The following is a 24644-nucleotide window of genomic DNA, read 5'->3' on the forward strand; positions in this document are numbered from 1 at the left end:
GACCCAGATAATTAAAATGGTTTCACTACAACCCCTAATGTCAAAATGCAGGACTAAGTTAATTTAGAAAAAAAACCTCGTGTTCAGCTGATGCCTCTCCACTTTGTGCTTTGTTTCATAGGTGACCCAGTTCCACTACTCAGCTTCATCTGCTGCTAGATAAACTCATGGGGAAGAGGGCAGAGAGACGTGTTGATGTCTTCTGTGTTATTTCTTTGGGGTCATTTTTTTGTCTTGCAGATCCCACAGGTTCCACCAAGGCTGTGGACCTCTTGATAATGACAATATAAGGGAAGTCTCACAAGGCTCCTGTTACTGATAATAGAAGAAATATAAGGACCTCCAAGGCAGAAATCAATGTTCCGTCCCCAGCACTGAGATGCCAGAAGACCTTGTGACCTCTACACCAGAACCAGTGGTGCAGTGTGCTTGGATAGCGAGCTCTGAGCAGGATCACTCCCTCCAAGGCCTTCACAGGCTCCTTATGTTACTTTGAAGAAGTCTGAAAATATTGAGCAGCAGAAATCCAAAATCCAGGAGCAGGCTGTGAAATCTGGGCAGCTGCTGAATGAATTAAACATCCTGGGGTTTTTTTTATTATTATTTTTTAATGTTATGGAGCTATTAGTGTGACTGTTGCCATACAACAAAAGTCTTTTGTGAAACTGCATATACTACTGCTAGTAAGACCTCTATTAATACCCTCCAGACTAGGGATAATAGAAGGCATTTCCTTTACAGATAAAATTTTGACCAGTGCTTTGGCTTTAAGTGGAAAAGCCATTTTTTTTTCCGACTCCTTCAGGGGGATCCTGAAAAACAAAACATGGAGAAACCAGCCAGGTGGTAGCAGGGGTGAGAAGACATTGAAGAGAAATGGACTGTAGCTTGAGTAAGACACACAAGGGCTTCACCAGATCCAGATGTTTGCTCAGCCAAGCCAGGGTAAAATAAAAAGAATTGGTTTCAGGATGGTGATTTTGCTAAGGGATCTCTATTTATGCAATATTAAGGGAAGAGCAATGCAGTGTTAAAAGCATGTGCAAAGTCTGTGTGCCATGTGTGTGCCTGTCATGTAGCTCCTGAAGAACTAAGCTATAAACCATTGGCCCTGGGAACAGGGGTTTTAAGTCCCAAGATCATAACTAATGCAGGCTGGGTATAGAGATGGTGTCCAGGTGCCACCTCTCAGGATCGCAGTCTGACAGCAAGCTCAGGTGAGGCTGTGCTCTCCTTGGACTCCAGAGGCTTTGAGGACTCAATAATCAGTGCAGTTCAATTAAAGGATATTGCCCAATGACTTTCTTTCCCTAACATTTCAGCCTATTTTTATTTTAAATTTTTTATGACAAAAGACAGAGCCAAGGTTGAAGAGGAAAATTTTTTACAAATATCTGAGTTCTACTCACCATTTTCATAATTGCTTGTGTTTGCTCACACCAAACATGTGGGTCATTTGCACTTGTGTTATAAATGTATGCATCCAAACATAATGTTTACAAACCTCAAACCATTATGAAGTTTTGCACAGGCCTATGTTGCTGAAATTTAATGATACATTATTGCCATTATCTCTCTGGTAAAAGTTTAGTGCTATGATTGGCATTGTTGAAGGCTGAGGTTAAACAAAAGCTTAAACCAAAAATTTTGCAATCCTAACAAAATAGCATGAACCAGGAAAACCATTAAAGTTTCTAAAAATGTGCTCCTCTCCTTCTCACTCTCACTCAATCTGTTTTAAGTCATTTCATTTTTAATCCGTTGCAGATATGGATTCACTTCTGGTTTTGAACTATTAGAAGAAAATTTTTTAGGTGATAGTAGAAAAAGCAAGGGCATGGAAAAGTTAGTAAAATATTTTTACAACTCTGTGTCTGGCTCAGTGATGGAGAGGAAGGAAAAGTCATACTGAAGGAAGTCTCCGCATTCTTTTCCTGTAAATTTAGTCATCAGAAATGGTAATTTCTTTGGTCTGATTTATTGGTTTCCTCAGCACTTCAGTGGTTAAATGAGTGTAAGCTGAACTAGGAAACTCTTCAAACCATTTTGAGTAATTATCTGCTATTTACTTGAAGATATTTCCCAAATTAAATCTTCAGAATTCACACATTCAGGAATTAGTAGTTTTACGCATCATTTCCTCACCATCATAAAAGAAATGGGGCTGACAAAAGCAGTCAGTGAATTAATTTATAACAGGTTTTCGCTGACCCAGTGAAAAGTGTAAAGATAACTTTCTTAGAAAAGATGTTTCTAACTTTCTCAGAAGTTATCTTTACACTCCAGTCTTTGAAAACTTTTATGTTTATGTAAATATTCTTTCTTATTGAGAAAAGAAAGTACTTTTCCAAAGAATTATTCTTTTAAATGATAAAATTGTGTGAATGGTAAAATTGCCTGAAAGCCCACCCAAAAGGCACATTTATAACATTTTGGTTACAGTTACCAATTCCTGTCACCAGTGTTGTGCCCTGTTTAGAATTAAACTGTTTAAATGTTTCTAAGTGTTCCTGTGCTCAAGTTAACTTTACCATGACTTAGGTCTCATCAAAGCCAAAGCTTCGTACTTACTACAGTAGATCATGCCTGTCTATGCTGATCTTTTCAAACATTTCAGACACAGCTTTTTAACAAACACATCCCTATGAAATGCCATAGATCTTATCTGGTCAACTTCTCTGAGACCACAATTTGCCAGGCATTTGCTCGGAAATGTCGAATGATGTTTTGCAACAGCAGCTTACATGCCTGCAGCTGAGGTTTGTCCAGTGGCGCAAGCTCTGAGTGCAGAATTCTTCACGCCATTGCCAAGAGCTGGCTTTCCATCACATCTGGTGCAGTTTTCCACTGAGTTTTGGGCAGGTCTTTGACAGTGTTCAGTTAGCCTCTTCCTACTTTAGTGAGTGGCGTGGTGGCTACCACATTAGCAGACTTGCCCCATTTCTGAGCTGTGATCTTATTTGGATCAATCTTTACCTCTTTCCTTCTCTCAGTACTTCTTTTGGCCAGAATAAAATATTAAGATACTCCATCACCCACCATTCTCTGAATTACTTAAGATATACTCCCCTCCTTCCCTCTGTCTGGTATGTTACTGTTCAGGCTGAACCACCTCACACTGTGTGTAGCCCCTAAGCAAATTTGAAACTTAAACAACCTTGATAAATCTTATCCCTTTCTCTGGCATCTGAGTGTCTTACAAGACCTGTAATGAGATGTTCAGGGTCTCAGCTGCTGTGAAATTCCTTTTGCTGCCTGCAGCTCTGACAGTCAGCCGGAAAAGGATGATTTAATCATTTAAGAAATGCTAAGCAAACAGGTGTGTCATTTTTTCACTTCTGTGCTCACTTCTCAGTGCCACAATTCAAAGGGCAGTTCCTGGCCCCAAGACATTAGTTATTTTTTAATACAGAGTAGCACTTCCAAATGTATGTTTTTCCTGGGTATCCCCTCTGCTTTCTGACTGTCTGGAATTTTTCTTTTAGAAAAACAATGTCACATTGAATCAGAAAGGTCTATTTGAGTGTAGTCTCCAACATCACCCAGCTCCTCTTTCTCTTAGCTTCTTTCTCAGAAAACAAATCTTTCCTTCTTGTACAAGATTTATTTCTTTATCATTATGTGGAGTGCAACTTTCCTTTACAGTTTTAACAAAACAATGTCACTTTCATTTTTACTTTCCAGAACTTTGGATTAGTTGATTTAACAGTGATCAGTTGTGATCAGACAAAATATTGATCTGCACATAAAAAAGCCAAATGCTCTGTGATGTGAACCAATGAAAAAATTATAATTTCAGAGATCTTATTAAAAACCCCAAACTCAAATATAAGTCTATGGTTATTAATGATAAAAATAGTACACAATATATTTTTTAATACCAGTTATTCACTGCTTGTTGACTGCTATTAATATAATAAAGCTTTATCCCAGCCACCTTTTCTGTAAAATAAGTGACAGCTATTGCAAAACAAAGTAAGTCTTACTCTGATATAAGCCAGATCTTCCAGTGATGTAAATGGAGACAACATTAGTTAGGGATCTGACTCTTTCTTCTTACTTAGGATTCACTAGAATTCACCTGGAAAATTCTTTAATAACCCTTTCTTCCTAAGAAAGAGCATGCAGTGGAATTTTAATAGCTCCATTATGTTAACAAAACACAATGTGATTATAATGATGATGGGAATTTGGCTGTACTGATTGAAGAACATCTGGTTTAAAACAAATATGCAAATTTCTTCATATATGTGTTAATCTGTCAAGTCCAAAGGATGCCAGAGTTTAGTGAGACCAAACACTGAAGTGTAGTTATCAAATAGAAGTGGTTGGCAGCAACTGAGGTTTACATCACATAGATCTATTCATTCATATTTACCTTGAGTGTTGTTGAAAAAGGCACTGTAGGCTATATGCTATACTTTGGTGATATATACAAGCACATCAGTAACAGAGACCTTGATGTTCATGATGTCATTTACACCACATTAATCCTTGTGTAATTTAATTGGTGAAAGTCAGTGCAGTCAAAGTCAATGCAGCTATACTGATTTAATCTTGTCTCACACACAAACTCTTTGACTTCAGTGGTATTGATCCTATTCATCAAAGTAATGAGTTTGAAATCAACCTTCATATTACTAATTCCTTTATTAGGGGAACTGTTATTATCATATGTCTTTAGAATTATTTCTACTCTCAAAAACTTCCTGAAACATAAGTCATGCTATTTTTATGTGGCTCTAAATCAGGAATAAATTATTTATTACAAATTTGGAGGATTTATTCTACATCTCCCCAAAATGCAGGCAAAAAACCTTTTTCTTTTTCTGTGGATTTGTTAGAGTGAAGTGTCTTCTCTCAAACAATCAATGGTGACTATTATGACCATTGTCTGGCTTCTTTCTTGCCAACTCTTATTTCATGATGGGCATAATAGTTCATAGAGAGTGTTAGAAAGTAACTTATTTTCAAAAACAGGCTTTTCATGGGGAATTATAGAATCATAGAATGGTTTAGGTTGGAAGGGACCTTAAAGATCATCTAGTTCCAACCCCCCTGCCATGGGCAGGGACACCTTCCACTAGACCAGGTTGCTCAAAGCCCTGTCCAACCTGGCCTTGAACACTGCCAGGGAGGTGGCAGCCACAACCTCTCTGGAAAACCTGTTCCAATGCCTCACCACCCTCATAGTGAAGAATTTCTTCCTTATATCTAATCTAAATCTACTCTTGAAGTTTAAAGCCATTACCCTTTGTCTTATCACTAAATGCCCTTGCAAAAAGTCCTTCTCTAGGTTTCTTGTAGGTCCCCTTTAGGTACTGGAAGGCTGCTATATAGTGTCCCCTGAAGCCTTCTCTTCTCCAGAGAAGAAATGATGTTGGAGCTGCTAGAAAACAGTGTAACATCCTTCTGAGCTTCCTCTCCACAAATGTGGTGGCCCAACTGAATGTCCTCGGAAACAGTGATCATTGTTGCTGTGGATTGTCCTCAGTGAGATCTGCCAGGTAAACCTCTCTGACTTCTAGCAGGGCTGGTGCTGAAATCCTGATCCATCATTCTGACGAGATGCTGGGAAAGTAGCTGGATATCAGCAAGTCAGTGACCTTCTCTTGGTGACAGATGTTCCACAACACAACACAGTGGACAAATGTCATGTGTATAGTGATGAGGCTTTGTCAGTTCTGACAACGGTGGGCCACTTCCCACTTGCCTTGTTGGAAATCTTGCCTACTGTGAACCTTCGGGTGATATCTTTGGTTTGTGTAATTCCTAGTAATGGTCAAGAACCAAAGCTATACCAAGAGATGTTCTGGGGTAAAGGAATTACTTAATTGTTTGAGGTTATCACTAGGAATTGAGAAACATCTTAGATCCCAGGTTTCCTCTTTGGTCACACATGTACTGGCATTTTTAGTTTGCTTGCCTCAAATTAGGTGTCTTCATGAGATGCCTGTTTTCTAGTAGCTGTTGAATATCTAGGTTTTCTCTAGGCTATATTATACAGAAAGGTGCTGCTTGCTTTTAAAGAGCACGAAGTAGGGCTAATTCTAAAAAAAACCCCAACAACACAATAGAAAATATTAATTTACACATCTAATTCAGGAAAATTTTATTGTGCCAGGCCTGTACTATACTTCAAATGGATTTCTTAGATCCCCAAAGGGAACAGAAACAGGTCAGTCTCCTTTACACTGTCCATGCTAGCATGCAAGCATGTGGTTATATTACATCCTATGAAGAGTCATTAGATCTGTTCAGAAAACCCCGTGAGTCAGTGAAAATATCTCCAGATGGGAAGGGCAGCTCTGTCTAGCCTACAGCACCATGCTGTGATTTAAAACCATGATGAAACCCCTTGTGAGTGGAGGCCTATACACTTAGTTTAGCCTGTGTACTTAATTTCCAGGATGTTTGCAGTCCCAATGAAATTAAGTTTTCAAGGTCTGAGCTTGTCTTCATTTTTATTTAATGGTTATCATCTGGCTTCTTTAGGTACTTGACATGATTTACATTATCAGGACTTAGTTCAATAAAATATTTCCGAAGGTTTTCTGTAAACAGAATTTATTATAAGAACTAAAAATCTGTTCTACTGACAGACACACTTAAAGTTGAAAGATTAGCATAAGGATGCTTCAGAAGTGTAAATTGGCATAAACCCATTAATACTAATGTATGCATTATTTGTATGGTCGTCTACAATGTTTGTAGCAATTCTCCTTAGTGAGGTTGAACTGGCTCTGTCTCCAAGATGTAACAGTGCTGTCTTTGGTAGAAAAGAGAAACAGTCGATTAATTCTGTAATGCTAACTGTAATGTTAACTTTTACAATTTAAAATGTAACAATTTAAAATGTACATTTTTCTGGTAATAACCATGAATTGGTTGAAATGTAGACGAATGTTAAGTATTAAAGTACCTTCAGTTATGGGAAAATGAGTACATTATGATTTATGTTTCCTTCATTCCTATCACCTTAAATAAGAAAAATGTTAGTTCTCAATTGCCAGAAAAGCTGTATCTGGTATTTGTTAGATTATGATTAACAATAACCATTGACAGCTAGCACCTCAGAGCAAGCCAGCTCTTCTCATTATGCAATGATAATTCAGACAAGATTTAATCAAACAATGAAAATATACAACATTTATCTTAGCTACTATGCAGGTCTTCACAGATTGAGGGTTTTTTGTACAGATGGGCAACCAAACATAAGAAACATTTCAGGTGAGCCCCAAAAAACAGGTGTAATCCTAGCTTTAATGGGCATCTGTACTTTGGCTGGCAATAGCCTCATAAAAGGCCCATTTTCCTGTTTGTTTTTTTTTTAATTTTTTTTCTTTTTTTTCTGCCAGGAGTGGGAATAATTTGTGTGGATGGAAAGGATGCTAGAAGTATTGTTTCTAGGGCCATGTTTCTGAGTGGGATGTCTTTGCAAGCCACTCACAGAGTGGCTTCTACAACCCCCACCAGGAGCAGCCATCCAGAGAGAAGGAATAACTTCACCCCCTTACTCTTCTCCTTATCCTTTTGTATTTTGGCTGACACCTGCAACTTATTAATCACACAGAATATGGTCTGCAACATAATGCACAGGAAAGCAACTTACATTCTATTGAGTGACCATAATGTCTCACTGCACTAAACATGCTCATTAAAAACAGGCAAACCCATTAAGTTAATATAAAGTGAGAACCGTTCCAAATACTTAAAACTGGAACTGCAGCCAAAATTCCCACAACATTGGAAATGATTAAGCTGCATTCCTTATTTAGTACATACAAACACACGTGCAAATGTGAACGCATGCATATACAAGGAAATGTATATGCAGTTTGGAAGCACAGCCTGTGCTTCCCAGTTGCAAAGGGCTAGGAAGTGTTGCTACCACAGGGAAAGACATTCTGTGATGTTTCTGGTCCTATGGGAGCCCTGACCTAAGAAATGAGTATTTTCACATGTTGGTTCCACTCTTCTCTGTTATTCCTTTTACCAGAGAAAATAAAAATTTTTTAAAAATGGAAAATGTTTTGCTGTCTTCTAAGGAAGGAATGTATAGTGTCCAGAATGAGTGACAGCAAAAGTAGGACCACTACTAATGAGTTAAAGGAATGAGTCTTTAAATTAGTCTTAGCAGCAGTTGCTTAAATGACACAAATGTCTCTGAAATGAGCAAGTGCCCTGGGCAAATATTCCATTGTCCACACTAGATTTACAGTGATGGAAAAGAGTAAATTATAATCCCATTTTATAATCTCTTAGTTAGATACACTTCTGATGCATTTACTCCAAATTCCAGAGTGCTTCCAGTGGCTCCTTCATTGACTTTCTCATCACAACAGCTGGGTCCTCCTGCAGCAGGAGGAATTGCACAGGAGAGTTCTCATCCAAAGCCTGATCAAAACATCTAAGGGAGTCAATGGGAAAACTTCTGACTTTAATGGCTAAGTAGGAGGCAATAGCAACACTAACCTGTAGAAGCCTCACAGAAGATCTGTATCTAAATATAGAGACACACCTCATAAATGCTAACAGCTTATATATTCACTTAATATAACATTTCTGAACCACTCCTGAGAAGGGTCTTGTGACCCTTGTTAAGAGACATAACACTTCCCAGATGAAGAATTACAGAAATATATTCCTGTGGGCATAAATAATTACCAATGGTCCACAGAGTAAATAGAAAAGAGATCTGAGGACCAAGGCCACGAAGAAGTAAATCACCAGTGAATATACCAAAGTATTAGTGAATACAAGTTGAAAATCTCCATGCAGCTCTAAAGTATCTTCATGCTGTGTACGGAGGATTGGCCATGGTTATAACTAGGCAACAAAACTCACTTGTGTGTTGCAGTTGCAAGTGAGTTGTCCCACGGGAACTTGTGCACGAAACTGGAAGGAATGATGCCAGTTAACTCTCTCAAAGCAATACAAGTTTAAGACTTCTTGTTTTAGAAATGCTTCAGAGCACCCAGTCTTGGCAAGGAGAATAGAGGTCTTGCTGCTCTTCCAGCATCAGTGCTTTCTTAGTCTTTCTTTGGCTGTATCATGGAGTTCAGCTCTGAGTGAGCTTTCTGTGGCTACATACTTTGCCACCAGCTCTGTTCAATAAAACAGCAGTGGGGATTTTAAAGGGATAATTAATACAAAAAAATAGTGCCGATTAAAGCAATATTAGTCTTTACCAGTTTTATAAAGAAACCAACAACTCAGCAGTTATGGCCTTATTAGAAACATGAGTTAAAGTTGTGTTTTGTTTTCTAAAAAAGAGCTACCTGCTGTTGTTGGGTTGAGGAAAAAAGAAGCAATAAGGCTAAATGGGTAACTGGTGACTGTAGTGTGATGAGGCCAGAACTTTCTCTGACTTATAAATAGCCCAGCCAAAGTCTGGGATGAAGTGTGCTGGGGTCATACAAAGTATTCATATGGCACATGCCAGAATTGCACAATCTCATAATTGTAATCCGTGCTTTCACCCTTTCATTTATTAACTGCAGTATTTCTTGTGCCAAGTCTGTAGTTAACTGCACATTCTCTGGGAAGTGAATGTGTTTTCTTTATATTCAGCAAGGTGCCTGTAACACTTTTGGGAGTCACAATTATTGTGGTATAGTTCTATACATTGCTATAGTAATAATTTCCCAAAGAGCCTTTCTGACACATCAGTTACGCTCTACAGTATTCTCCTCTCTTTTCATTTTTCTTTTTTCTTTTTTTCTTTTCCATGAAAAAAAGAGCATAATGCCAGATGTATCAAACTGTTGGGTTTACAATCTGCTTAGCAACACAAGAACCCTCACTGACAATGATCCCAGTGAGAGGAAACATTTCACAATAAAGCCATTACCCATGATGTGCTCTGAAGTTCCAGATACATGTCTCCAAAAGTTGAGGTGTATTTTTACTTACCTGATTTTGTATGAGAATCCCGGAGAAGTCTGTGCTGCTAAATGCTAAAAGTACCATTTATATTGGCCCGTGTATATTGGGAATGATATGCCTATAGTTGGTGCCTGCAAAAGTACTCCTGAACACTTTGGAGAGCATGTGGAGCTCATTTGCATTTATTTCTTAAAGCTGGGGGAAAGGTATCTATTTTGTGAAAAGAGACATTTCCTTGTGAAAAATATGTAATTTTTGGTTTTCTTCATAGTATTTTAGAGAGAAGAAAAACATACAGCCTTTCCCACTTCCTAGTTCTCTTTATTAACTTCACATATCTGGCAGAAGAAATGTTCCTCAAAATGTCTTCCATATGATCCATTTCATCTAATCTAATTCTAAATATCCAATTAATCTGAATCATATCTACTGAGATCTTTAAAGGCCTGATTACTTTATAGAAATGTGTAGCTGTCTAATATTACTTCACTGATCAGACGATACCAAATGATGATCCATGTCAGTAAGTAGCTGTGAATTACAGGCATACATAAAACTAAGTATTTAATTTACAGACTATGTATTTATGCCCACAGCTAACATATATGTACTCTGGAGGTGCCATTATGTAAATATTCTGAGTCCTGATTTGGCTTCTGTATTTCACAACAGTTCTTTGAGTCAGCAAATATTGCAATATGTGATTTTTGGGAAACAAAACTGCCATCAAGGCAGTACAACAGATGCCTAGTTTAGGTTTGCAGCGTGTTTCCCTGCCTTCCAGACAAAACTGAGATCTACATAGAAGACCTAGGGCTGTAGTGATACATGACTGAGGAAGAGAGCAGAAGAGATGAAGGACCATGTCCATGTCTTAGGAGACAGCAACAGCAAGAAACTTTATTACTTAAGGATGTCACTGCTATGAGGGGAATTGCAGAATAAGCTCTCGTCTGCATGAGTAAATCAGGATGAATTGTTCGATAGGCAATGGTTTTGTTAGAAAACAAAATCCCAAGAGGACTACATCTCATTTTTCCCAATCAGCCTAAGAAAAGTTAGCCTAAAATAAGATCAGACTACAATCGTTCTTTAAGATTTTATTGAAAGATAAGAAAAGAAGAAACTAATTTTAAATCTTTCAAAACTGATTACAAACATGAATCCATTTTACGAATGAGATAGTTTTAATGGAATAAGCATTTTAGCTGTATTGAGGATTTATGACAGTTTTCTAAACAAAGCTGCCAAGTAAGAATAAAACTTTACTTGGCAAATTTAAGATATGTTTTATTTCAAAACATATGGTGTAGAAATTTGAGAAACTCATTTTATGATGCTTGAATTCTCCCCTTGACTTCCCTTTACCATTGTATTAACTTAGATGTACACAGTATATTTTACCTGAATCTACCTGCTCTTTGCCACAAGCCCATCCTTCCAACACTCTGCTGCTTCTTCCCAGACCTGTTGCACCATTCTTGTCTTCTTCTGCCTTTATAAAGAATCTTTAATCAGTAAAAACTACCATAAATATCTCTCTGTCTTCTTTCCTTTTCCATTCAGCTTCTTTTACTACTTTTCTCTCTGCATTATTTTGTGTCTATTTTCCCCTAACCTGCTGCAATTTGCCATTATCCAACCTTTTCTGCCTCCCACCTTGTATTCCCAAAATCTAATTCCCCCAACAGATGGACTGTTAGAAAACTGACAGAAGAAATTCCATCACTTTCTTCACAGAAACCAGGTTGAATGTCAAAGTGGGATTACTTCAAACTCTAATATAATTATAGGTTTCTTTCATTTAGGGTGAAATTCTTTCTTCTGGAAAAACCCTGAGAAAACCCCTATACACTCTCATGTAATTCCTTTAAATTCATCAGTGCATAGAGCTACCAATATCATTGCAGAGAACAGGGAATATTTTCTTCATGGGGAAGAAACTTACTCCAATTTTGTCTTCATGTTACATTCTTCAGTAATCAGGGGATGGCTACTAGCTCTTTACATTTTCTAACATCATTGCCTACTGTTCATACTAGTGTTTATTGTCATGCTTCAAATCAAGCTCTTTGTGCTTTATGTTGTAATATGCTGTAATTTGATTTTGCCACATTCTGTAAATATCCACTTTACAGAGGTCAGAAAAACTCAGTTGCTAGAAATCTCCTTGTTGCTTCCCTATGCAAGAGATTAGCTCCAGTTTGCCAAATCAAGAGTGCATCATTTAATTCTTGTTTATATTTATTTTCTTCTATCATCTGTGAAAATATGTGTAATATATAGGATATCAGATGTAATACATATTGAAATATTCTTTATAAATCTGAATCAGTTCTTCAGGTTTTCTTATATTCACAACACATTAAAAAATCTAGAGTTGGTTTTTTTTTCTGAACAATAGATGGTAGTGCTGGTCCTAGTATTAACCACATGGAATTTTTTTTAAGTAAGAGTTAATCGTCATTGCCTTTTATCTAATTCAGTGAAAACTTGGTAACCACTAGACTCCATCAGTGGTGGTATCCTGGTATGACTTGGAGCCTTCACAGAAGGTCCTCTGTGACCTCTAAGTATCAGTGGTTGGTGATAAAGGGTGTCCAGGGAACACTATATTAAGTCTTGGGTGTAGTGATTTACAGTCCAGATATGTCTTGTTGCCAGATGGTTTGTTGGGAAGTCATTTCGAAAAACATTAGTGATGCTTAACCATCTTTTATTTTTGTTATAATTCCTTATAAATAAAGCTGTGGCTTTAGTTTTTCTCTCAAGTGCTTAAATCCGGTTTTGTTCCCTTAGAAATTAACCAAAATGTCAACATCTTCTGGCCTCCCACAACTTACAGTTTCTTTTGTCCATTTAATATTGCGAGAGACAGTGTCCTGGTTAGATAATGCATTGTTGTATTCCCCTGTTGTTTGTCATGCCCAGGTTCTGGTTGTCTCTTGTCTTTCACTTCCCTTGCAATTTATTTTGGGCAAGGGCCAGATGCTTGTTCTTTGCTCATGGCCCAACACAGTGTAGTGGCTGAAAACTGGTTAAAGCAATTCAGGTGTGTGTTTATGTGTAAATATCCAATTTGGACAGTTCTTACTCCTGGTAAAAATATTTCTGGAGTTATTATTTATCCTCCTGTTTGTATATACTTTGCAGAGATGGGACATGACAGTGGTGACGCAGGTTAGCACACTACGGACATTCATCTACAATTTTACAATGAGGAAGAGAATATGCTTGGCCAAAATGAACATCTTCATTGCAAATTTAATTGATTAAAAAGATGTAAAAAATATGTGCCATTTATAAATCTATAAGCTCTTCAGAGAAAGGAAATATAATTAACATTTTCAGTCACTTTTAAAGAACAAAATCTGTATACTCATGAAATCTTTGTATCATACTGTATTTGGCTACAAAGCTCCCATTTTCAGTAATATCATGGTTTCACTACATGTTTTTGTCCTGCTTACTATAATGAAAGAATTTCTTCATTGTTAAATAATGAAAACAGAAAAAAAAAAGAAAATAAACTTCTGCAAAGAAAAGCAACCAGAGTTGTTTAAGCAGATTGGCCTTTATGTTTTCTTGGGAGAATAATGAAGTATGAAGTCAAGGTTGCCATTAGAAATATTTGTGTGTGTGTGCATGCATTTGCAGCCACATCCAAACACAAAGCCTCAGCTGATTCTGCAGAGGCTGTGGGATTTTCTCTATTTAAAAACGAATCTTGCAGCAAAGAAAGCTTAAGGATAGAAGCTGCGCATTTAAGGTTCCTTGGTGTTGTATGGAAACATACCAGAGTGTAAATATCAATAATTCCTTCATGATCCTGATTTAACATTCTCTATTTTTTCATTTTGTTTTGCTTTTGCTTAGCAAAATCCCCAGCTTTTCAAGTTTTGTCCATGCAAGAAGTGAAGGAGCTTTTACATATCTAACATTTATTAGTGAACTAACTGACTAGCTCCCCTCTCCAATCCTTAAGTGTTCTCACATTTTAGACAATCACTCTGTGTCTAATTTGTCCACTTTCCAAATCACTTTCCCAACTTTTGCTGATGAAGTCAATAGGTTGTAAGACCACCATGACTGCCTCTTCCGAGAGCTTGGCATTAGGGGAGTGTTGTATGTTTCAGCCTCGATAGCCTGGAGTAACTATTAGTTCTAATTGTTGAATGGTTGAACGCTTTGAAGGACAAACGTATGTCCTAAGGCTGTGGCCCTGATGAATGCAAGGGTTTCTTTCACTTGTCATTAGTAATTGAGGGTAAATTAATATTTACTAAGCAGAGTTTCACAGAAAAGGGAATGCATGAGAAATCTAAGGAAAAAAATGCCACAGGAGAAAATGTTTGTTCCTTTAACACTTTGAACTCAGTTGACAGCAATTAAAAAACAACTAGTGGAAACTTGGGAGAAGCTTAATAATTTTATTACTTTTCCCCCCTTATTATAACAAACATTTTCTCTCCCTTGGTATATAAACATTATAAACATTCTAGATACATTATATATATAATTAATGGGAGATACCCTGCTAACTAGAACTGTAGAATTGCTGATTTTTACAAAATAGATTTTATTCACAATATGTGAAAATCCATCATATTTGTATGTGTGTTTACAAAGGAGCTACATAGGTGCCCACTTCTCTGTAGTATTCTATTTATTTAATAAATCTGAAAGTGCTACGCCGATACAGGTTGTCAGACCTGTGACCTGTAAACATCAGAGGTTCTTGTCAGATGATAGGTGTATACATACACATCCACACTTTTGTTTGTGTTTCCTTAAAGCATCATTAAAGCCTTGAAGTGATCCATATATAGACTGAATACTTAATGTTGATTGAATTAAATATGGAGTAGGCGCTACTCAGTGCAAGTCTTCCTAGTCAGCTCCATAAGAGGATTTTTTTTTTCAGTGTTCAGCTATTCAGTAACACCAAATGGAAGTACAGAACTAAAACTGGCAGGGTGTCCACCCCAACAGAGCAATAGACATAAAACAAAGGGACATCTTTGAACGGGATCAAATCCTTGATTATTCAGTCGACTCAAAGTCTTGACTCTACTACCAAGCCTCTGCTGTTCAGCTTTGCTGACTGAGATGGGGAAAACACCCTTGTGGGGGCACACTGTGTTTGTAGGAGCAGTTTTTTGCTGGTGGAATGACCTCTCCTCCAGCCAGACACCAGCTTGGATGCTTTCTCATGCTAGGGACTCATCACACCAGGAACAGGGCTGAGAAGTGATAATAGGGGACTTTCCATGCTCAGACACAGCTATTTTAGACAAGTTTCACAACACAGACCTGGTATAAAACAAGGTGGGCTATACTCTAGTGAAGAGAGGAAAGGAAACTTTGTGTAACCAGTACTTTCCCCTAGTCCTTGCAATGTGAGGAACTAATGCAGCCCCAGCATCACAGACAATGAACCATAGGCTCCTCTATCTTAACTGAAGCATCAAAAGACATGGGGGCATTTTGGCACCTGTCAATCCATGCATTTAAATGTCTTTATGGCCACATCCTAATATTCCTTGACAAACGGAGCAGGAGTTAAGATTGTAGCTTTATGGAAGTAAAAGATGCTTTCAGATGAAAGAAATCTAGCCCAGCCAGTTAAACCAGATTTAAGTCTGCTATTGCTAAGAAAGCCACATGAAACATCCTTATTGGAACTTAAAAGCCCCAAATTAAATGTCATTATACAGCACATACATTGGATTCGTCTGTCTAAAGTTCTTCAGAATAAAGCAAAAGCTTTTTTTTTTTTTTGGTATATATATTTGAAAAGAAAATTTTTTTACAAAGTTGGCATGACATAGACTCTTTAATGTGGAAAGAGAAAAGGTCACTGGTAAGACTGTGTGAAATCTCAGCTTAATCTTCATTAGTTATACAAATCTGTTCCTTATTTAGAGATATTTCTGCTTTTAAGTAAAATGCTTTCACAGGTAGCCCTGTTAGAACTCCTAAACATATGAAATTATGAAATATTCATTTTTTCCTGGAATATATGACTCCTTGTGGAAGATACTGCCTAGGTTGCTCTAGATTAGAAAGAAAAATACAAAACCACCCTCTAAAGTCCCAGTGGAAACTCATTAGACACCAATACGTCCTGCTCTTTAACAAAACAAATGTTATATGGGAAGCAGTGAAATTTACACCCAGGCCGCTGCCGGCTCCCGCCCTGCCCTGCCTGCAGCACTCCAAGCTGGCTTCCTCACCCATCGAAAAGTCACATCTGATTGCCAGTATGGTATATGTCTTTCTGCTTGCAACAACTGATCTGGTTTTTTCCTTCTGACACTGTAAATCTTTTTCTTTAAAAGGGGAAATGTTTCCAAGGGCTTAATTAATTTAGTATAACAAGAAATTAGACCAAAATGAGGGGGAAAAAAAAAACAACCAAACCCCCTCTCATGTTAACTGCTGACACTGTGCTATACAATTTCAAAGAAAGCATGTCTTACCAGGGGCTTTAAGAGATCAACTTCCCATTAACACCACTAATAAAAATGTAATTAGAAATGTAGTTTCATTTTCTCCCTCCAGCAGAGCATTACTGCATTCCTCCCCTGCACAGGCTCAGCATTTCGGAGGTTGTAGTTAGCAGCCAGCAAGATGTGTCCTTTTGGCGGAACTTACCACTTTATGAAAGATGTGGTCAAGATCCTGAGGAACTGTATTGATACCAGATGTAGTCTTGTCACTAAGTCTTAAACCAAGACTCTCATGAATCTTAAGTTTCCATTTTCTCTCTCTGCTCTCTTACAAGGAAAAGAGTCTAAGTGAATTACTGTCGATGTCGCTAGCAGAAGCAGTTTTTATTTGAAAATAGACGTCATCATGGGAAAATGCTATACAAGAAACTATGTCGAAACATATTTTTACTAAATTAGGCAAGCTGAAGTTGTCATGTCTTAATTAAATGAATGTTTGTATAAATGTGTTAGTATCTGTAGTGAAAATCGGTAGTCCTCAAAGTCAATGCTGCGTTGGCAATTTAGTTTCTAGACAATAAAGGCACTGGCTTTTTAACATTAATGCTGTACGTGTTGCAAAACAAAACAGAAACAATTCTCATTGGTGAAGGATTTCAATAAACTTTAATAATATCCACATGTACAATAAATATTTCTGAGCCCTCAAGCACTTATATTTCCTTTTGAACTTGTGAACAAAAATTGATTCAAGGTGACAAATTTGTAATCCATTATGATGGATGGAGCTGCCTTTTAAAAAAAGATAATGGTATATCATTTATATTTTCTCCGTGAGTAGATTTGGAAAAAAAATTATCTAAAAGGAAGCCAGTTGTAATGAAATAAAGTAAATAGAGTAAACTGTAATATTAGTTTTTATTGAAGCATGGGCTACTTAATTAGGATTTCAAAGAAAGGCAAATGATACAAATATTGCTTTTGGCTACCACAACCATCCTTGTAGCCACTTGGACTAAACCAATATATTAATTACATATCTAACATTAATTAAGTAAATTATGATCTTTGAATTAAATTTTCAAGCTGGAAAGACAAGTGTCATAAGATTAAACAGAAACATGTGTGAATATTTCTGAACATATTTGCAAAATACAGCTTTGCCATTAAAAGCTCAGATGCTATAGTTTTGCAATACATAACAGAAAACAACTGTTGCACGTGTGGTACAATAGCAAAAGTTGATTTCTTAATGGTATTTAGTGTATTTACATATTTATTCCTCATTGCCTTGTAGTTTTATTAAACCCTCTTCCATTAAAATACAAAACATCATATTGACAGATTCTGAAGGCAGCGAAGATTGTACTCAGAGCTCATGGTCAAGGAGCACATAACATGATGTTGAAAGCCTTGCAAGGAAAAAAAGACATACTAAAGATATCCTCAGGGAGACAGGGGGGTAGTAACTTTCAGCCTACCTCTCCTTTTTACCCTGCAGTGGCATTGAGTGCGTGTTGTGATGGAGTAAAGAGAGGCAGAGTTTGGCCACAGGTTTGAGAGGAGGCAGGTTCTGCCCTGTACTTACTTGTTTTTAAGAGAATAATAATGAATCTGTGCTAGGGTGACTAGAACGGATACCTGTCAACACAGCATACTTTTGCTTAAACAAGAGAGGAGGCTTTATGGGAAAAGTCACATGAATGAAAGGGTGTTTGCCAGGTAAATGCCACTGGCTTGCTGCACCAACTCCCTCTATGTGAAGAGCAGACACAACAGAGAGGCTTTTTCCTTTATCTGCGTTCCATAATGTAATATCCAAAATAAAAAGAGAAGATAATCATAGACTGTGTTTTTAACTAAATTATGAGAGGTGCCACACAGTGGTGATCTGCAGGAAATGTTTACTTTTGCCATTCTGCAAGGCTTTTACAGGCCTTATGTGAAATACATGAGAAAGATGTAAAACCAACAATAATGTGTAGCTAGTAAGAGCTAAGAAAAGCATAACAAAAATATGCAATAAGTAGTCAGTGATACAAACCACTACAACGAGCCCTTCTTATATATCTGAAGCCAGATGCTGTTCCAAATTACATCACTGTAAATCCAGAATAGTTCCACTGAAGCCAATGAATCTACTCCAGATGAGAGAAGAATTTTGTCTGCAATCTATTCACTTCAGATCAGTTCATATCCATATGTCCATAGTTTACTGTAGTATTTTTTTAAATGAACACCTGAAATGATCCAGTGATCTCCAGTTTGTCTGAAAAAACACGTGAGTTTCTGCCTACCACATTACTATGAGTTTATTGACTGAAATCAACAGAATAAGTTCATGTTGAAGGTGGAAGAATATAAACCATCTCTACTTCTAATTTCACATATATAGTGGCTTGAAACCAGAATCCAGAATGGGCTACTTAAAAGGCCTGCCTGTTATACATAGTTGTCAAAGTACAGCAGAAATTAGAGAAGTTTATGGCACGTCACAGCCCTCTGCCTTGAACGTGTAGTGTATTTAGATCTACAAAGCAAGTGCAATTGCAGCAGATCTGTTCTTTAAGTGCATGTACATGAATGACAGGCAATGGCAGGACTTTGTAGATGCCAGGGCTCACTTCCACATCGCTTTTGTGGCACAGTAGAAATTCATCATCACAGAAGACTCGAGGCTTTATTTTCTCTAGAGAAAATGGTAAGAAATAGGGTACAGCTTACAGAAACTCAACGACTTTTCAAGTATAACTGCAACATACCTGATGGTGACTGATGGCACATTCTGTGTATGTTAACAAAATTATTTTCCCCCTGATTTGTTCATAGATAGACACTGCATTACAGAAAGTAATTTGCTTTGCAATAAACCAGCAGATGAGACAGTTTAGTAGGAGCAGAGATATAGTAGGAGAATTTAGAGTGCTTAAATTAGGCGCCTTTCTCTCTTGCATGATTGATTAATAGACAGATGTCTCCAAAGGGCTAAGGGCTTGTCAATAGAAAACAAAAATTCCAGGGGTGTTTCTCATCTCTTCCTTGAGGGAGTTCAGACTTCTGATTCAAGACTGTAAATGCGTTGCTTTTATTCATTCAAAACATCAGCTCATCTTGTGAATATAGCAATCTAACTGAGCAAGAATCATCATTTCTAAGACCCACTCAGATTAGTAAAAAGTTGCTTTTTGCCCAAGAATGCAGGTATTTCAATGCAGGTGTTTGAATATGTGCCTGTGAAATGTAAAACATGGCTAAGATTCTGTACATCTCCAGAGGTAATATGAATTCAGAAAGACAATCAGACATGTGCCAAGGGGCAGCCCTCACTAAACCAGGAGAAGAGTAAGTGGGAAGGAGTCTGTTTCTACAATTCAGTGGCAGGGACCTAATGTGGAAGAGGAATACTGGGTCTTTTGTCCTGCTCGCCCTCGATCTTTGGTCATCTGGTGGATTTTCAAATGCTCTGTGATGCTGGCTACATTTTAGAGCTGCATAACAGGAATTGTAATAGTCCTGGGAGCAGGGCCCAGTTCCATCTTTCCAGCTGAGTACCAAAACCATGAGGCTGTGCAGTCCAATCCCCTTTAGCTTGCCCTCCTGCTGATGCTTTGACTTTAGGACACCAGAGGAAACAATGGTTTGACTTCAGCAGGAGGGCTAACAGTCCCTGTCCTGCTGCCCAGCCCAGCTGACAGCCTGGGGGTTTTCCTCTTTCTGTCAAAAAGAGGGCTTGGATTTCCTCAGGGTCAGAAGGTTCTTGATCCTTAATTTTTCACTCCGTGGATTAGAGGTGTTTGACAAAGGTGAGCTTTTCTAGAGAGGTTTCTGAGGGAATGTGGCCATAGCTGTTGCCTTTGATGCTGATCTCAGTACTGGCTGTACGTGAATTTGCTCAGCATATGCCAAACCTTGGATGCTTTCCATGACATTGGTCCTTATACAACAAGGTTCTATACCATAGGTTCTATGCCATGAAATCCTAAGCACCTCCCTGTCTCAGGTCTCTAGACACCTGCCTACACAGACTGAAACACTTGTTTCTGCACAAGGCTCCCAGGCCTGAGCAGCTGAGGTACTTGCCAGTCTAACATGGAAGTGCCGAGCAAAAGTAAGCATTTCTGGGATTAAGGATTGATAAAGACTATGAGTTCAGTTGCTCTCTGAGGACCTGCACGACACAGAAATGATGCTGTGGTAGGCAGTCTCCAGGGTGTGCGTTCAGGTGCACTCCTGACTTACAAGTGGCAGGTGCAGACTCCAAGTACTTCCAGCTGACATATCATCTGAGCAAGCACTGACCACCTCCTGCTCCCTGCTTTCCATGGGGACAAAACTAATAACTACAGCACAGGTGGGAGCATTGGTGCACTTTGTTAGTTAAGTATCAGAGAAGGAGGACTCCCATTCTGACTGACTTCTGAGCATTTCAACATGGGTTAAAGAGAATTACGGGGTCCATTTCCCCAGTGGTATTAAGTAGAGGTTGTTCCTCTGATCTCTGAACTCTGAAATGATTGTCTAAGCTGAATTTTCTACAAGAGATCCATCCTTATTATAGTACTATAATATAAGATAGAATTCACAGAGTGTTGTGCGTAACTGCAAGTATTATCTTAAGCATGGGCTATTACTTTTTCTTTCCGTTGTTTTGCAGTTTGCAAGGCTCACTGTCAGTTTATCTCCCTGCAGAGCACAGATTATTCCATTTGACTTGAGGAGAGTTACATGTAACACATACAGGAGAATAGGACCTTCACACCTTCTTTTAAAAGTGACCAAATAAATACTGAACAGGGGTTTCAGTTTTACACTGAAAATTAACCGGATCACAGAGTTGTTCAGCAAAGAACGAGACAACACTTATAAAATTGTGATAAACCCTTTTTTAGTGGTTCTACTATTAGACTGAAAATTATAGCATTCTTAAAACCTCATACAAAACACAATTTATGCACTTCTCTCCTTTGTTCTACAAAATTGTGCTGTTGAACGTCATCCTTTTGGCAACACATGAGAACAACAACAACTTACAGCGGTAGAAAATAATCTTGAATGCTGCTGTTGAAACAGAATATACTCATGGGTGTTGACTCCAGCTGGAATTCTGATGAAGCCCTGCAACATCACCACTGAGCAACACCTCTGTGTGTTGATTTTCATCAGAATTTTACATGCTGTAAAATTCAGCTTCAAATTGATCCTCATCTCTCTCAGAACAGTAATTTTTTTCCTACTGGGTACTAGCTAGAGGGAACAAAGATAAGGTAAGTGAAATCACTTCCTTAAAACTATGTAAATGTCTTTTTAGAATAAATACAAAGAATGAATGTAATGTGTGAGTCTTAAATCACATAACTACCAGTGACAGCTGAAACACATATGCTCTCTTATATGATGCTATTAAATAGCAGGAGAAAGTTCCATATTTTTAAGAGTTATAAAAGTTAGAGAAGCCAGAAAGTCCTTTAGGGAAGAACTTCTGAATATTTTAAGGGTATTTTAGAAATCAGAATGGTGAAGGAGAAAGCAGAGGAAGGAGCACAGCACATTTTTTCAGCACATTGAAAATTCTCTTTCTCTTAGGGGATATTTTTATCTTTCTTTTAAACAGTGTTTTCTATCCATAAGTAATCTAGGGTAGTGTTTGTTTGGCTAAATATTTCACTGCACATATACTTCAAAGTTACCATTCCCTATGTATTACCTGTCTGATGAAAAAAACAACCATTGATCTGTGGCTGGAGGCAACGGTGAAAAAACGACTACATGTAGAGCATTTTTCTGAGGCACACTGAGGTAATGCATTTTAAGTAACTTATTTCACATTTCAGAGCATAATCTGTTTTATTTTCTTCCAGAGTGTTGTGCAGAACATCTACATATAAGTAAACCCTAAACTAAATCTATATTGGCTCGAAGTTAACAGCTTGGCTCTACAACCAATGTGACCACAGTGCAGTAAAGTATTTGATGGTGAAATAAGGTCTTTTACCTGATACTTGGCCATTTTTATTTCTGTATATTTTAACTCTCATAGCTGAAATATGTCTGTAATGCTTAAGTTCAATTTAAAGAGAAACACACTTATTTTCTTCCTTAAAGATCATGCAACCATTTTTCTTTTCCTAAAGGAAATTTGTATAGATGAAGTCATCTGGATGACAATCTTGGCTTTGGGTCTGATTGATGAGGAGTATAACTGATGTGCACAGCTGTGTGCATCCACTTCACGTGCTTTGAGTTTTAAATCTCTTTGGAGAGTGTTGTGACTGTTGCCTATGAGTGTTCATTCTCTCACTTTTTCTCAGAGTGTATGTGAATTGTTAATAAATCTGGTGATAAACTATGATCAACAATATGCAGCATATATCCAAGACTGGCAAGATCAGTCAGACTTTTGGAAGTGAACTGACAACAGTTTTCTGTGGTTGGTCTATTGGAGCAGATCTGAGGTGTTCAAACATAGGGTATTACTGTCATTTCAGGCATGGTCATTTCAGGTGGGTTATGCTGGCTGCCCTCCAGAAGGACACATGTCCTACATAACAGAAAGCATCCAATAATGTTGTAGGTACATATGCTTGGTAAATCCTGCACTTAAGCATCTCTAAGTCAGCCCTGAGTCTGATTAAGACGCCCTCATGGAAAGTGGAGGCAGATGGTGATTTGGAAATCATGTATCATCCCTTGATGTGGTGACTTATCCAGGTCAACAGATGCCTACACAAAAGTCTCTTCTTTTCCATCCGTGTTGGAAAGTGACTGAGACGGTGATTTTGTCTTCTTGTAAGTATCTATGGCCACTGCATGAAGCATTCAATAGAATACAATAGAATAGAACAGACTATTTCAGTTAAATGGGACTGACAAAGATCATCTAGTCCAACTGCCTGACCAATTCAGGGCTGACAAAAAGTTAAAGCATGTTGTTAAGGGCATTGTCCAAATGCCTTTTAAACATTGGTAGGCTTGGAGCATCAACCACCTCTCTAGAAAGCCTGTTCCAGTGTTTGACCACCCTCTTGATGAAGAAATGCTTCCTAATGTCCAGTCTACACCTCCGCTGGCACAGCTTTGATCCATTTCCACATGTCCTATCACTGGATACCAGGGAGAAGAGATCAGCACCTCCCTCTCCACTTTGCATCCTCAGAAAGCTGTAGAGAACAATGAGGTCGCCCTCAAGATGATCAGAGGTTTCCTAGTGTTTCATCTAGTGAAACATGCTAGTGCAAAGAATCTGCCACAATATTTTTCTTACTAAGGATATCCAAAATGCATTGTATTGTATTTGGGGATTTTTTAATAAAGGGATTTCAAGTAAGATAATGTAAACAGAATTTATCATGAGATGATAACACCAAAGGGAATAGCTGTGAACAGACTGAAAGAGAATTTATGTATGTGACATTGTCTGCTCATATCTGGTGCATATTGTAATCATCATTATTTGAATTATTCTTTTCCTTTCTACTCGACAGGCCTATCCATTATGAAAATTGTTATTGTTTCAATGAGAATACAAGTTGTTCTGAGTTTTGGGAAGCAGATTATAGCTATTGTTGCCAGTTCCTAAAATGCCTGTTGGGCATTACCATTTTATTCAGTAAATAAAGAGTTTAAAACAATAATTGTTATTTGTTAGGATGAACATATTTTAATTCCTTCTTCTTGCCCCTATAGTGAAGGGCCTTTCAGTCAGCATTTTCCATTTCTAGCTACTACCAACATTTGCAAGCTGAAAAGCTTTAGCAGTCAGAATAAGAAAATGAGACATGCCATACATTAGTGATGAAGGAATAGTTCATTTTGAACTACTATTATTTTTGTCATCTGTAAGGAATAAATGTGGGATTTTTAAGAGCTAAAACCACCAGTACTGAAATTAAAGGCCAAATTCTTTAAAGCAGGAATGGGATCAGCCATCTTCTCTGTAGATCAGGCATCCTGTATTGTTGGTAATGGATACTATTGAAGATGGTATTGGTAGCAGTATCGCCTGTCCCTTCCCTTCCCTCCCTTCCTTCCCTTCCCTTCCCTTCCCTTCCCTTCCCTTCCCTTCCCTTCCCTTCCCTTCCCTTCCCTTCCCTTCCCTTCCTTCCCTTCCCTTCCCTTCCCTTCCCTTCCTTCCCTTCCCTTCCCTTCCCTTCCCTTCCCTTCCCTTCCCTTCCCTTCCCTTCCCTTCCCTTCCTTCCCTTCCTTCCTTCCCTTCCCTTCCCTTCCTTCCCTTCCCTTCCTTCCCTTCCCTTCCTTCCCTTCCCTTCCCTTCCCTTCCCTCTTTTTCTTTTCCTTTCTTTTCCTTTA

Source organism: Strix aluco, chromosome 4 (genome assembly GCF_031877795.1).
Source record: "Strix aluco isolate bStrAlu1 chromosome 4, bStrAlu1.hap1, whole genome shotgun sequence".
Lineage (NCBI taxonomy): Eukaryota > Metazoa > Chordata > Aves > Strigiformes > Strigidae > Strix > Strix aluco.